The following is a 17,370-nucleotide window of genomic DNA, read 5'->3' as shown; positions in this document are numbered from 1 at the left end:
GTGGGGAGGGATTCTATAGTTCTGACCTCAACGGGGAGTTCGTTCCACCACCGTGGAGCCAGAACAGACAGTAGTCGTGAGCGTGAGGTGGAGGTTCTGAGAGGGGGAGGTGCCAAGCGGCCTGTGGAGGCTGAACGAAGAGGTCTGGCAGGGGTGTAGGGTCTGATGATTTTTTGCAGATAAGCTGGGGAAGACCCTTTAACTGCTTGGAAGGCTAGCACCAATGTTTTGAATTTGATGCGAGCCATGACAGGCAGCCAGTGGAGGGAAGTAAGCAGGGGGGTGACGTGTGAGTATTTGGGAAGGTTGAAGACCAGACGAGCTGCTGCATTCTGGATGAGTTGGAGGGGTCTGATGGCAGACGCTGGGAGGCCAGCCAAGAGGGAATTGCAGTAGTCCAGGCGGGACAGAACCATCGCTTGGACCAGGAGCTGGGTCGAGTAGGGGGTGAGAAAGGGGCGGATTCTCCGTATGTTGTATAGGAAGAACCTGCAAGACCGGGTCACCGCCGCAATGTTCTCGGAAAGGGACAGTCTGCTGTCCATCACCACGCCGAGGTTCCTTGCACTGGGTGACGGCGTGAGTGTGGTATCCCCGAGGGAAATGGAGAGATCCAGATGGGGAGAGGTATTAGCAGGGATGAATATCATTTCAGTTTTACCTGGGTTGAGCTTTAGATGGTGGTTGTCCATCCAGCTCTGGATGTCCCTCAGGCAAGCAGAGATACGGGCTGAAACCTGCGTATCAGACGGCGGGAACGAGACGAAGAGTTGGGTATCGTCCGCATAGCAGTGGTAGGATAGCCCATGTGCAGTGATCACAGGGCCAAGGGAGCGAGTGTAGAGAGAAAAAAGAAGCGGGCCAAGGACTGAGCCCTGGGGAACTCCTGTGGCGAGGGGCCGAGGTGTCGATACCGAACCAGCCCAGGCAACCTGGAAGGAGCGACCAGAGAGGTAGGACTCAATCCAGTCCAGGGCTGTGCCACAGATGCCCGTTGCTGACAGGGCAGACAGGAGGATGGAGTGATCCACAGTGTCGAAGGCAGCAGAGAGATCTAGAAGAATGAGGACAGAGGAGAGGGAGGCTGCTCGTGCGGCATGAAGTGACTCACTGACGGAGAGGAGCGCAGTCTCTGTCGAGTGGCCCGATCTGAAGCCAGACTGATGGGGGTCTAGCAGGTTGTTGTTAGAAAAGAAGGAAGAAAGTTGAGTAGAAGCGGCTCGTTCTATAGTTTTAGAAAGGAAAGGAAGAAGGGATACCGGGCGGTAGTTCTGGATGATGGAGGGATCCAGGGTAGGCTTTTTTAGCAGCGGAGTGATGTGGGCCCTCTTGGAGGATGCCGGAAAACAGCCGGAAGACAGGGAGGAGTTGACAAGGGAGGTGACAAATGGGAGAATGTCAGGTGTGATAGTTTGGAGAAGAGAAGAGGGGATAGGGTCAAGGGCACAGGTTGTAGGGCGGTGGCAGAGCAGGAGTTGAGAAACATCAGAGTCTGTAAGGGGGGAGAAAGTGGAAAAGGAAGGGATGGGCCTAGAGGGGGGGAAGGGCACAGTGAGGGGGGCGGTGGTTGTAAAGGATCTGCGGATGACTGCGACCTTCTCATCGAAGAAATCAGCAAAGTCATCAGCAGCGAAGGAGGACTGAGGAGGAGGAGGCGGTGCGTTGAGGAGAGAGGAGAAAATGGAGAAAAGTTTCCGGGGGTTAGAAGCAGAGTTCTGAATTTGCGTTTGATAGTATTTTGCTTTGGCGGCAGTGACATCGGAAGAGAATGCCGCCAGGAGAGACTGGTAAGTCATGAGGTCGGAAGCGTCTCTGGATTTCCCCCACTTCCTCTCCGCTGTGCGGAGGCTGGCCCTGGAGGTACGGAGGGTGTCAGATATCCAAGGACTGGGAGGGGATGTGCGAGGTGGCTTTGAGACAGGGGGACAGAGAGAGTCAAAGGCGGAGGAGAGAGATGAAAGGAGGGTGGCAGATGCAGAGTCAGCGGGGAGTTTGGAGAAGGATTCGAGAGGGGGGAGTGAGGCGGTGACGGTGCTGGCAAAGGAAGAGGGTGAGAGGGAGCGGAGGTTACGGCGGGCTGAGGAAGTGTGGGAGGGAGGAGGGAGAGGAGGATGGGGAGGAAGAGGGAGGGAGAATGAGATGAAGTGGTGATCAGATGTATGCAGAGGGGTAACCGTGAAATCGGAGCATGAGCAGTTCCTTACAAAGACAAGGTCTAGGACATTGCCCGCCTTGTGGGTCGGAGGAGAGTGTTGCAGGGAGAGGCCGAAGGAGTGGATTAGCGGTAGGAAGGCAGCAGACTGGGAGGCTTCTAGGTGGATGTTGAAGTCTCCAAGGAGAATCAGTGGGGTGCCATCCTCAGGGAAGGAGCTGAGAAGGGTGTCTAGCTCATCAAGGAAGTTTCCCAGGGGCCCTGGAGGACGGTAGATAACTGCAATGAAAAGGTTAGTAGGGTAGGATACTGCAACAGAATGGAATTCAAAAGTGGATATGGACAGGTCAGAGAGGGGGAGAACAGAGAATTTCCACGAGGGGGAAATTAAAAGACCAGTACCACCGCCACGGCCGGAAGGCCGGGGAGTGTGCGAGAAGGAGAAGGAGGATGAGAGGGCAGCGGGAGTGGCGGTGTTGTCAGGTGTGATCCAGGTCTCAGTTAGGGCAAGGAATTGTAGGGACTGGAGGGAGGCATACGCAGGGATGAAGTCAGCCTTCCGAGTGGCAGACTGGCAGTTCCATAGTCCCCCTGTGACAGCAAAGTCCTCACAGGGGGTCAGCGGGGGATAGCTGAGGTTTGAGGGGTTCCGACGCCGTGGAGGCCCACGTCGCAGGGGGGGTCTTCGAGGGAGAGAGCAGACTGGGATGGGGAGAAACATAACATCACAAACGGGGACGGAGCGACGCTAGCGTCGCTCTGACACGCCTATTTAAATGGCCTACAATTGCTCACAAGCAATACCAAATCAAAGCTAATCTACTGATAAATTCCACAGCTATTTAAGTTACTTAAGACAAATGTTCAATCACTCTACAGGTATGCAACCAGTAGAAGTGATTAACAGGTAATAGACAAACAACCTGGCTCAAGCCCTAACCCTTGCTGTTCAAATGAGCAATTTAAAAAAATCTACGTTACCGCGTCAAGAGGAAAACCCGCAGCGATATTAAACACCTGGTCAGAATGATGCACTTACTGACTAAGGACAACTTTCGCCAGTCTAATATACGCTAGCGTCGCTCTGACACGCCTATTTAAATGGCCTACAATTGCTCACAAGCAATACCAAATCAAAGCTAATCTACTGATAAATTCCACAGCTATTTAAGTTACTTAAGACAAATGTTCAATCACTCTACAGGTATGCAACCAGTAGAAGTGATTAACAGGTAATAGACAAACAACCTGGCTCAAGCCCTAACCCTTGCTGTTCAAATGAGCAATTTAAAAAAATCTACGTTACCGCGTCAAGAGGAAAACCCGCAGCGATATTAAACACCTGGTCAGAATGATGCACTTACTGACTAAGGACAACTTTCGCCAGTCTAATATACGCTAGCGTCGCTCTGACACGCCTATTTAAATGGCCTACAATTGCTCACAAGCAATACCAAATCAAAGCTAATCTACTGATAAATTCCACAGCTATTTAAGTTACTTAAGACAAATGTTCAATCACTCTACAGGTATGCAACCAGTAGAAGTGATTAACAGGTAATAGACAAACAACCTGGCTCAAGCCCTAACCCTTGCTGTTCAAATGAGCAATTTAAAAAAATCTACGTTACCGCGTCAAGAGGAAAACCCGCAGCGATATTAAACACCTGGTCAGAATGATGCACTTACTGACTAAGGACAACTTTCGCCAGTCTAATATACGCTAGCGTCGCTCTGACACGCCTATTTAAATGGCCTACAATTGCTCACAAGCAATACCAAATCAAAGCTAATCTACTGATAAATTCCACAGCTATTTAAGTTACTTAAGACAAATGTTCAATCACTCTACAGGTATGCAACCAGTAGAAGTGATTAACAGGTAATAGACAAACAACCTGGCTCAAGCCCTAACCCTTGCTGTTCAAATGAGCAATTTAAAAAAATCTACGTTACCGCGTCAAGAGGAAAACCCGCAGCGATATTAAACACCTGGTCAGAATGATGCACTTACTGACTAAGGACAACTTTCGCCAGTCTAATATACGCTAGCGTCGCTCTGACACGCCTATTTAAATGGCCTACAATTGCTCACAAGCAATACCAAATCAAAGCTAATCTACTGATAAATTCCACAGCTATTTAAGTTACTTAAGACAAATGTTCAATCACTCTACAGGTATGCAACCAGTAGAAGTGATTAACAGGTAATAGACAAACAACCTGGCTCAAGCCCTAACCCTTGCTGTTCAAATGAGCAATTTAAAAAAATCTACGTTACCGCGTCAAGAGGAAAACCCGCAGCGATATTAAACACCTGGTCAGAATGATGCACTTACTGACTAAGGACAACTTTCGCCAGTCTAATATACGCTAGCGTCGCTCTGACACGCCTATTTAAATGGCCTACAATTGCTCACAAGCAATACCAAATCAAAGCTAATCTACTGATAAATTCCACAGCTATTTAAGTTACTTAAGACAAATGTTCAATCACTCTACAGGTATGCAACCAGTAGAAGTGATTAACAGGTAATAGACAAACAACCTGGCTCAAGCCCTAACCCTTGCTGTTCAAATGAGCAATTTAAAAAAATCTACGTTACCGCGTCAAGAGGAAAACCCGCAGCGATATTAAACACCTGGTCAGAATGATGCACTTACTGACTAAGGACAACTTTCGCCAGTCTAATATACGCTAGCGTCGCTCTGACACGCCTATTTAAATGGCCTACAATTGCTCACAAGCAATACCAAATCAAAGCTAATCTACTGATAAATTCCACAGCTATTTAAGTTACTTAAGACAAATGTTCAATCACTCTACAGGTATGCAACCAGTAGAAGTGATTAACAGGTAATAGACAAACAACCTGGCTCAAGCCCTAACCCTTGCTGTTCAAATGAGCAATTTAAAAAAATCTACGTTACCGCGTCAAGAGGAAAACCCGCAGCGATATTAAACACCTGGTCAGAATGATGCACTTACTGACTAAGGACAACTTTCGCCAGTCTAATATACGCTAGCGTCGCTCTGACACGCCTATTTAAATGGCCTACAATTGCTCACAAGCAATACCAAATCAAAGCTAATCTACTGATAAATTCCACAGCTATTTAAGTTACTTAAGACAAATGTTCAATCACTCTACAGGTATGCAACCAGTAGAAGTGATTAACAGGTAATAGACAAACAACCTGGCTCAAGCCCTAACCCTTGCTGTTCAAATGAGCAATTTAAAAAAATCTACGTTACCGCGTCAAGAGGAAAACCCGCAGCGATATTAAACACCTGGTCAGAATGATGCACTTACTGACTAAGGACAACTTTCGCCAGTCTAATATACGCTAGCGTCGCTCTGACACGCCTATTTAAATGGCCTACAATTGCTCACAAGCAATACCAAATCAAAGCTAATCTACTGATAAATTCCACAGCTATTTAAGTTACTTAAGACAAATGTTCAATCACTCTACAGGTATGCAACCAGTAGAAGTGATTAACAGGTAATAGACAAACAACCTGGCTCAAGCCCTAACCCTTGCTGTTCAAATGAGCAATTTAAAAAAATCTACGTTACCGCGTCAAGAGGAAAACCCGCAGCGATATTAAACACCTGGTCAGAATGATGCACTTACTGACTAAGGACAACTTTCGCCAGTCTAATATACGCTAGCGTCGCTCTGACACGCCTATTTAAATGGCCTACAATTGCTCACAAGCAATACCAAATCAAAGCTAATCTACTGATAAATTCCACAGCTATTTAAGTTACTTAAGACAAATGTTCAATCACTCTACAGGTATGCAACCAGTAGAAGTGATTAACAGGTAATAGACAAACAACCTGGCTCAAGCCCTAACCCTTGCTGTTCAAATGAGCAATTTAAAAAAATCTACGTTACCGCGTCAAGAGGAAAACCCGCAGCGATATTAAACACCTGGTCAGAATGATGCACTTACTGACTAAGGACAACTTTCGCCAGTCTAATATACGCTAGCGTCGCTCTGACACGCCTATTTAAATGGCCTACAATTGCTCACAAGCAATACCAAATCAAAGCTAATCTACTGATAAATTCCACAGCTATTTAAGTTACTTAAGACAAATGTTCAATCACTCTACAGGTATGCAACCAGTAGAAGTGATTAACAGGTAATAGACAAACAACCTGGCTCAAGCCCTAACCCTTGCTGTTCAAATGAGCAATTTAAAAAAATCTACGTTACCGCGTCAAGAGGAAAACCCGCAGCGATATTAAACACCTGGTCAGAATGATGCACTTACTGACTAAGGACAACTTTCGCCAGTCTAATATACGCTAGCGTCGCTCTGACACGCCTATTTAAATGGCCTACAATTGCTCACAAGCAATACCAAATCAAAGCTAATCTACTGATAAATTCCACAGCTATTTAAGTTACTTAAGACAAATGTTCAATCACTCTACAGGTATGCAACCAGTAGAAGTGATTAACAGGTAATAGACAAACAACCTGGCTCAAGCCCTAACCCTTGCTGTTCAAATGAGCAATTTAAAAAAATCTACGTTACCGCGTCAAGAGGAAAACCCGCAGCGATATTAAACACCTGGTCAGAATGATGCACTTACTGACTAAGGACAACTTTCGCCAGTCTAATATACGCTAGCGTCGCTCTGACACGCCTATTTAAATGGCCTACAATTGCTCACAAGCAATACCAAATCAAAGCTAATCTACTGATAAATTCCACAGCTATTTAAGTTACTTAAGACAAATGTTCAATCACTCTACAGGTATGCAACCAGTAGAAGTGATTAACAGGTAATAGACAAACAACCTGGCTCAAGCCCTAACCCTTGCTGTTCAAATGAGCAATTTAAAAAAATCTACGTTACCGCGTCAAGAGGAAAACCCGCAGCGATATTAAACACCTGGTCAGAATGATGCACTTACTGACTAAGGACAACTTTCGCCAGTCTAATATACGCTAGCGTCGCTCTGACACGCCTATTTAAATGGCCTACAATTGCTCACAAGCAATACCAAATCAAAGCTAATCTACTGATAAATTCCACAGCTATTTAAGTTACTTAAGACAAATGTTCAATCACTCTACAGGTATGCAACCAGTAGAAGTGATTAACAGGTAATAGACAAACAACCTGGCTCAAGCCCTAACCCTTGCTGTTCAAATGAGCAATTTAAAAAAATCTACGTTACCGCGTCAAGAGGAAAACCCGCAGCGATATTAAACACCTGGTCAGAATGATGCACTTACTGACTAAGGACAACTTTCGCCAGTCTAATATACGCTAGCGTCGCTCTGACACGCCTATTTAAATGGCCTACAATTGCTCACAAGCAATACCAAATCAAAGCTAATCTACTGATAAATTCCACAGCTATTTAAGTTACTTAAGACAAATGTTCAATCACTCTACAGGTATGCAACCAGTAGAAGTGATTAACAGGTAATAGACAAACAACCTGGCTCAAGCCCTAACCCTTGCTGTTCAAATGAGCAATTTAAAAAAATCTACGTTACCGCGTCAAGAGGAAAACCCGCAGCGATATTAAACACCTGGTCAGAATGATGCACTTACTGACTAAGGACAACTTTCGCCAGTCTAATATACGCTAGCGTCGCTCTGACACGCCTATTTAAATGGCCTACAATTGCTCACAAGCAATACCAAATCAAAGCTAATCTACTGATAAATTCCACAGCTATTTAAGTTACTTAAGACAAATGTTCAATCACTCTACAGGTATGCAACCAGTAGAAGTGATTAACAGGTAATAGACAAACAACCTGGCTCAAGCCCTAACCCTTGCTGTTCAAATGAGCAATTTAAAAAAATCTACGTTACCGCGTCAAGAGGAAAACCCGCAGCGATATTAAACACCTGGTCAGAATGATGCACTTACTGACTAAGGACAACTTTCGCCAGTCTAATATACGCTAGCGTCGCTCTGACACGCCTATTTAAATGGCCTACAATTGCTCACAAGCAATACCAAATCAAAGCTAATCTACTGATAAATTCCACAGCTATTTAAGTTACGCAAGACAAATGTTCAATCACTCTACAGGTATGCAACCAGTAGAAGTGATTAACAGGTAATAGACAAACAACCTGGCTCAAGCCCTAACCCTTGCTGTTCAAATGAGCAATTTAAAAAAATCTACGTTACCGCGTCAAGAGGAAAACCCGCAGCGATATTAAACACCTGGTCAGAATGATGCACTTACTGACTAAGGACAACTTTCGCCAGTCTAATATACGCTAGCGTCGCTCTGACACGCCTATTTAAATGGCCTACAATTGCTCACAAGCAATACCAAATCAAAGCTAATCTACTGATAAATTCCACAGCTATTTAAGTTACGCAAGACAAATGTTCAATCACTCTACAGGTATGCAACCAGTAGAAGTGATTAACAGGTAATAGACAAACAACCTGGCTCAAGCCCTAACCCTTGCTGTTCAAATGAGCAATTTAAAAAAATCTACGTTACCGCGTCAAGAGGAAAACCCGCAGCGATATTAAACACCTGGTCAGAATGATGCACTTACTGACTAAGGACAACTTTCGCCAGTCTAATATACGCTAGCGTCGCTCTGACACGCCTATTTAAATGGCCTACAATTGCTCACAAGCAATACCAAATCAAAGCTAATCTACTGATAAATTCCACAGCTATTTAAGTTACGCAAGACAAATGTTCAATCACTCTACAGGTATGCAACCAGTAGAAGTGATTAACAGGTAATAGACAAACAACCTGGCTCAAGCCCTAACCCTTGCTGTTCAAATGAGCAATTTAAAAAAATCTACGTTACCGCGTCAAGAGGAAAACCCGCAGCGATATTAAACACCTGGTCAGAATGATGCACTTACTGACTAAGGACAACTTTCGCCAGTCTAATATACGCTAGCGTCGCTCTGACACGCCTATTTAAATGGCCTACAATTGCTCACAAGCAATACCAAATCAAAGCTAATCTACTGATAAATTCCACAGCTATTTAAGTTACGCAAGACAAATGTTCAATCACTCTACAGGTATGCAACCAGTAGAAGTGATTAACAGGTAATAGACAAACAACCTGGCTCAAGCCCTAACCCTTGCTGTTCAAATGAGCAATTTAAAAAAATCTACGTTACCGCGTCAAGAGGAAAACCCGCAGCGATATTAAACACCTGGTCAGAATGATGCACTTACTGACTAAGGACAACTTTCGCCAGTCTAATATACGCTAGCGTCGCTCTGACACGCCTATTTAAATGGCCTACAATTGCTCACAAGCAATACCAAATCAAAGCTAATCTACTGATAAATTCCACAGCTATTTAAGTTACGCAAGACAAATGTTCAATCACTCTACAGGTATGCAACCAGTAGAAGTGATTAACAGGTAATAGACAAACAACCTGGCTCAAGCCCTAACCCTTGCTGTTCAAATGAGCAATTTAAAAAAATCTACGTTACCGCGTCAAGAGGAAAACCCGCAGCGATATTAAACACCTGGTCAGAATGATGCACTTACTGACTAAGGACAACTTTCGCCAGTCTAATATACGCTAGCGTCGCTCTGACACGCCTATTTAAATGGCCTACAATTGCTCACAAGCAATACCAAATCAAAGCTAATCTACTGATAAATTCCACAGCTATTTAAGTTACTCAAGACAAATGTTCAATCACTCTACAGGTATGCAACCAGTAGAAGTGATTAACAGGTAATAGACAAACAACCTGGCTCAAGCCCTAACCCTTGCTGTTCAAATGAGCAATTTAAAAAAATCTACGTTACCGCGTCAAGAGGAAAACCCGCAGCGATATTAAACACCTGGTCAGAATGATGCACTTACTGACTAAGGACAACTTTCGCCAGTCTAATATACGCTAGCGTCGCTCTGACACGCCTATTTAAATGGCCTACAATTGCTCACAAGCAATACCAAATCAAAGCTAATCTACTGATAAATTCCACAGCTATTTAAGTTACGCAAGACAAATGTTCAATCACTCTACAGGTATGCAACCAGTAGAAGTGATTAACAGGTAATAGACAAACAACCTGGCTCAAGCCCTAACCCTTGCTGTTCAAATGAGCAATTTAAAAAAATCTACGTTACCGCGTCAAGAGGAAAACCCGCAGCGATATTAAACACCTGGTCAGAATGATGCACTTACTGACTAAGGACAACTTTCGCCAGTCTAATATACGCTAGCGTCGCTCTGACACGCCTATTTAAATGGCCTACAATTGCTCACAAGCAATACCAAATCAAAGCTAATCTACTGATAAATTCCACAGCTATTTAAGTTACGCAAGACAAATGTTCAATCACTCTACAGGTATGCAACCAGTAGAAGTGATTAACAGGTAATAGACAAACAACCTGGCTCAAGCCCTAACCCTTGCTGTTCAAATGAGCAATTTAAAAAAATCTACGTTACCGCGTCAAGAGGAAAACCCGCAGCGATATTAAACACCTGGTCAGAATGATGCACTTACTGACTAAGGACAACTTTCGCCAGTCTAATATACGCTAGCGTCGCTCTGACACGCCTATTTAAATGGCCTACAATTGCTCACAAGCAATACCAAATCAAAGCTAATCTACTGATAAATTCCACAGCTATTTAAGTTACGCAAGACAAATGTTCAATCACTCTACAGGTATGCAACCAGTAGAAGTGATTAACAGGTAATAGACAAACAACCTGGCTCAAGCCCTAACCCTTGCTGTTCAAATGAGCAATTTAAAAAAATCTACGTTACCGCGTCAAGAGGAAAACCCGCAGCGATATTAAACACCTGGTCAGAATGATGCACTTACTGACTAAGGACAACTTTCGCCAGTCTAATATACGCTAGCGTCGCTCTGACACGCCTATTTAAATGGCCTACAATTGCTCACAAGCAATACCAAATCAAAGCTAATCTACTGATAAATTCCACAGCTATTTAAGTTACGCAAGACAAATGTTCAATCACTCTACAGGTATGCAACCAGTAGAAGTGATTAACAGGTAATAGACAAACAACCTGGCTCAAGCCCTAACCCTTGCTGTTCAAATGAGCAATTTAAAAAAATCTACGTTACCGCGTCAAGAGGAAAACCCGCAGCGATATTAAACACCTGGTCAGAATGATGCACTTACTGACTAAGGACAACTTTCGCCAGTCTAATATACGCTAGCGTCGCTCTGACACGCCTATTTAAATGGCCTACAATTGCTCACAAGCAATACCAAATCAAAGCTAATCTACTGATAAATTCCACAGCTATTTAAGTTACGCAAGACAAATGTTCAATCACTCTACAGGTATGCAACCAGTAGAAGTGATTAACAGGTAATAGACAAACAACCTGGCTCAAGCCCTAACCCTTGCTGTTCAAATGAGCAATTTAAAAAAATCTACGTTACCGCGTCAAGAGGAAAACCCGCAGCGATATTAAACACCTGGTCAGAATGATGCACTTACTGACTAAGGACAACTTTCGCCAGTCTAATATACGCTAGCGTCGCTCTGACACGCCTATTTAAATGGCCTACAATTGCTCACAAGCAATACCAAATCAAAGCTAATCTACTGATAAATTCCACAGCTATTTAAGTTACTCAAGACAAATGTTCAATCACTCTACAGGTATGCAACCAGTAGAAGTGATTAACAGGTAATAGACAAACAACCTGGCTCAAGCCCTAACCCTTGCTGTTCAAATGAGCAATTTAAAAAAATCTACGTTACCGCGTCAAGAGGAAAACCCGCAGCGATATTAAACACCTGGTCAGAATGATGCACTTACTGACTAAGGACAACTTTCGCCAGTCTAATATACGCTAGCGTCGCTCTGACACGCCTATTTAAATGGCCTACAATTGCTCACAAGCAATACCAAATCAAAGCTAATCTACTGATAAATTCCACAGCTATTTAAGTTACTTAAGACAAATGTTCAATCACTCTACAGGTATGCAACCAGTAGAAGTGATTAACAGGTAATAGACAAACAACCTGGCTCAAGCCCTAACCCTTGCTGTTCAAATGAGCAATTTAAAAAAATCTACGTTACCGCGTCAAGAGGAAAACCCGCAGCGATATTAAACACCTGGTCAGAATGATGCACTTACTGACTAAGGACAACTTTCGCCAGTCTAATATACGCTAGCGTCGCTCTGACACGCCTATTTAAATGGCCTACAATTGCTCACAAGCAATACCAAATCAAAGCTAATCTACTGATAAATTCCACAGCTATTTAAGTTACGCAAGACAAATGTTCAATCACTCTACAGGTATGCAACCAGTAGAAGTGATTAACAGGTAATAGACAAACAACCTGGCTCAAGCCCTAACCCTTGCTGTTCAAATGAGCAATTTAAAAAAATCTACGTTACCGCGTCAAGAGGAAAACCCGCAGCGATATTAAACACCTGGTCAGAATGATGCACTTACTGACTAAGGACAACTTTCGCCAGTCTAATATACGCTAGCGTCGCTCTGACACGCCTATTTAAATGGCCTACAATTGCTCACAAGCAATACCAAATCAAAGCTAATCTACTGATAAATTCCACAGCTATTTAAGTTACTTAAGACAAATGTTCAATCACTCTACAGGTATGCAACCAGTAGAAGTGATTAACAGGTAATAGACAAACAACCTGGCTCAAGCCCTAACCCTTGCTGTTCAAATGAGCAATTTAAAAAAATCTACGTTACCGCGTCAAGAGGAAAACCCGCAGCGATATTAAACACCTGGTCAGAATGATGCACTTACTGACTAAGGACAACTTTCGCCAGTCTAATATACGCTAGCGTCGCTCTGACACGCCTATTTAAATGGCCTACAATTGCTCACAAGCAATACCAAATCAAAGCTAATCTACTGATAAATTCCACAGCTATTTAAGTTACGCAAGACAAATGTTCAATCACTCTACAGGTATGCAACCAGTAGAAGTGATTAACAGGTAATAGACAAACAACCTGGCTCAAGCCCTAACCCTTGCTGTTCAAATGAGCAATTTAAAAAAATCTACGTTACCGCGTCAAGAGGAAAACCCGCAGCGATATTAAACACCTGGTCAGAATGATGCACTTACTGACTAAGGACAACTTTCGCCAGTCTAATATACGCTAGCGTCGCTCTGACACGCCTATTTAAATGGCCTACAATTGCTCACAAGCAATACCAAATCAAAGCTAATCTACTGATAAATTCCACAGCTATTTAAGTTACGCAAGACAAATGTTCAATCACTCTACAGGTATGCAACCAGTAGAAGTGATTAACAGGTAATAGACAAACAACCTGGCTCAAGCCCTAACCCTTGCTGTTCAAATGAGCAATTTAAAAAAATCTACGTTACCGCGTCAAGAGGAAAACCCGCAGCGATATTAAACACCTGGTCAGAATGATGCACTTACTGACTAAGGACAACTTTCGCCAGTCTAATATACGCTAGCGTCGCTCTGACACGCCTATTTAAATGGCCTACAATTGCTCACAAGCAATACCAAATCAAAGCTAATCTACTGATAAATTCCACAGCTATTTAAGTTACGCAAGACAAATGTTCAATCACTCTACAGGTATGCAACCAGTAGAAGTGATTAACAGGTAATAGACAAACAACCTGGCTCAAGCCCTAACCCTTGCTGTTCAAATGAGCAATTTAAAAAAATCTACGTTACCGCGTCAAGAGGAAAACCCGCAGCGATATTAAACACCTGGTCAGAATGATGCACTTACTGACTAAGGACAACTTTCGCCAGTCTAATATACGCTAGCGTCGCTCTGACACGCCTATTTAAATGGCCTACAATTGCTCACAAGCAATACCAAATCAAAGCTAATCTACTGATAAATTCCACAGCTATTTAAGTTACGCAAGACAAATGTTCAATCACTCTACAGGTATGCAACCAGTAGAAGTGATTAACAGGTAATAGACAAACAACCTGGCTCAAGCCCTAACCCTTGCTGTTCAAATGAGCAATTTAAAAAAATCTACGTTACCGCGTCAAGAGGAAAACCCGCAGCGATATTAAACACCTGGTCAGAATGATGCACTTACTGACTAAGGACAACTTTCGCCAGTCTAATATACGCTAGCGTCGCTCTGACACGCCTATTTAAATGGCCTACAATTGCTCACAAGCAATACCAAATCAAAGCTAATCTACTGATAAATTCCACAGCTATTTAAGTTACGCAAGACAAATGTTCAATCACTCTACAGGTATGCAACCAGTAGAAGTGATTAACAGGTAATAGACAAACAACCTGGCTCAAGCCCTAACCCTTGCTGTTCAAATGAGCAATTTAAAAAAATCTACGTTACCGCGTCAAGAGGAAAACCCGCAGCGATATTAAACACCTGGTCAGAATGATGCACTTACTGACTAAGGACAACTTTCGCCAGTCTAATATACGCTAGCGTCGCTCTGACACGCCTATTTAAATGGCCTACAATTGCTCACAAGCAATACCAAATCAAAGCTAATCTACTGATAAATTCCACAGCTATTTAAGTTACGCAAGACAAATGTTCAATCACTCTACAGGTATGCAACCAGTAGAAGTGATTAACAGGTAATAGACAAACAACCTGGCTCAAGCCCTAACCCTTGCTGTTCAAATGAGCAATTTAAAAAAATCTACGTTACCGCGTCAAGAGGAAAACCCGCAGCGATATTAAACACCTGGTCAGAATGATGCACTTACTGACTAAGGACAACTTTCGCCAGTCTAATATACGCTAGCGTCGCTCTGACACGCCTATTTAAATGGCCTACAATTGCTCACAAGCAATACCAAATCAAAGCTAATCTACTGATAAATTCCACAGCTATTTAAGTTACTTAAGACAAATGTTCAATCACTCTACAGGTATGCAACCAGTAGAAGTGATTAACAGGTAATAGACAAACAACCTGGCTCAAGCCCTAACCCTTGCTGTTCAAATGAGCAATTTAAAAAAATCTACGTTACCGCGTCAAGAGGAAAACCCGCAGCGATATTAAACACCTGGTCAGAATGATGCACTTACACGCTCTTGACAGCGTGCAGCTCCTATATAGTTGCATTCTTCTTGGCATGTGTTGCTCCGCGACGACCGCCGGCATTCTTAGCAACGGCTGCATCTGGTCCGGTCTCCAACGTGACGAGATGCTGCATCCTCTTCGTCCAAGTGTGTCTCTCGGCAACGGAATGCATACTCCCCTCCACCTGTAGGGAAACACAAAAACACAGCAGTACCCAGCCCAAAACAGCCAAAAAGCAACAGCATTATACATCCCAAAACACTGGGACGTAACACTGACTGTAAAGTTACTTTTTCCACTGACGGCTGACCTCCTTTACAATGGTAGGATAGGCTATGTGACTAACATGTTGATGGATAGGAAATTAAAACAGCTGTGCTGTAAACTCACAGTATAGATGAGAGGCACATGGCCGAAAACACCACAGCTCACTTTAGATCTGATTAGAATCAGAAACTTTGAAACTAAATGAAACAAAAAATGAGATGGGTTTTAAGGGAAAATGACAAGGTCAAATAACTGGATAGGATTTTGTGATTGCAGACTGCTGCTGGGAGTTGAATACCTAAATCAAATGTAAAATTAAAGTGTCCTTGAACAAAAATTAGACTAGCCATGAATGTGGAAAAACTGGTTGCTTGTTACTTTTCCATGCAAACGAGTAACTGGATTTCTTAAAACCAGCTGAAAACCACAAACCTGCAACTTCCTTGTTTTATCTTTGAAAAAAGTTGTGTATTAGCAGGCAACTCTGTCTACAGGTAGCCTATGTTGTTTTGTGCCTTTCCTCAGGTAGTGTCCTATAGAGTGAGAGCTTTGTTTGTGTGTATTTCTGTGTAATAACTGGTTGTGCAGCTTCAGAAGAGGGCTTGTCTGATGCTTGGATGAGTGTATTTGCACTCTGATGCAGATTGATTCAGGTGCCCTTAAACAGACGCCTGGGTAAAACAGACACCATGTTATACAGTTTGTGAAACACTTTTAAGTGAACAAAGTGAACATACAGTGGGCACCAGAATGATCGGCACCCCTGAAAAAAAGGAAGGCTGTATTTAGTAAACAACACCTAATAATTTGTTATGTTCAAACATAAAGGAAATATATATGCTCACCGAGCACTTTATTAGTAAAGTTTTTACTTTATTACGCCTACTTATTCATGCAATTATTTAATCAGCCAATTGTGTGGCAGCAGTGCAATGCATACAATCATGTAGATACGGGTCAGGAGCTTCAGTTAATGTTCACATCAACTGTCAGAATGGGGAGAAAATGTGAACAAAGTGACTTTGACCGTGAAATGATTGTTGGTGGCAGAGTATCTCAGAAAATGCTCATCTCCAGGGATTTTCATGCACATTAGTCTCTAGAGTTTGCAGACAATGATGCAAAAAATCGAAAACATCCCGTGAGCAGCAGTTCTGTAGACAGAAACACATTGTTAATGAGAGACGTCAGAGGAGAATGGCAAGACTGGACAAAGCTGACAGTAACGCAAATAACCACACATTACAACAGTGGTATGCAGAAGAGCATCTCTGAACGCACAACGCATAAGTGGATAGGCTACTGCAGTAGAAGTCTAAGAAATGAATCTAATAAATACCTAATATAGTGCTCTGTGCTTGTATATTTTTATTTCAATACATGTATTCTCATGTTTCAATGGTTTTTATAAAGCAATCAATGTTTTTTTTTTCTGAAAACCATATGTACCAAAAATATTGGCACCCCTGTTTCAATACTTTGTGCAAACACCCCTGGCAAAGATGACAGCCATGAGTCTTTTCCTATAATTGATAAGGCTAAAGAACACATTTGGAATGATGTTTGACCATTCCTCCATGAAGAACTTATAAGAATAATTGATATAATTGATATCTTTGGGTTTTGAGCTTATCGATCCCCCTTTTGATGGTATTTAAGTCTGGAAACTGAGATGGCCATTGCAGAACTTGGAATTTTCACTTAACAATGTCTGTGTGGATTTTGATGTATGTTTGGAATCATTGTCCTGCTGGCCAATCTACCTATCACCAAGCTTTCGAACAGAGACAACCAGATTTTCCCGGTACTTGGTTGAATAAATTGTGCCATTGATTTTAAACTCTGCCCCTGGACTACTGGCAGCAAAACATCAATAACCCACCGTCATATTT

Source organism: Conger conger, chromosome 1 (genome assembly GCF_963514075.1).
Source record: "Conger conger chromosome 1, fConCon1.1, whole genome shotgun sequence".
Classification (NCBI taxonomy): domain Eukaryota; kingdom Metazoa; phylum Chordata; class Actinopteri; order Anguilliformes; family Congridae; genus Conger; species Conger conger.
The sequence above is the reverse complement of the archived record's forward strand: the minus strand, read 5'-3'. Positions refer to the sequence as shown.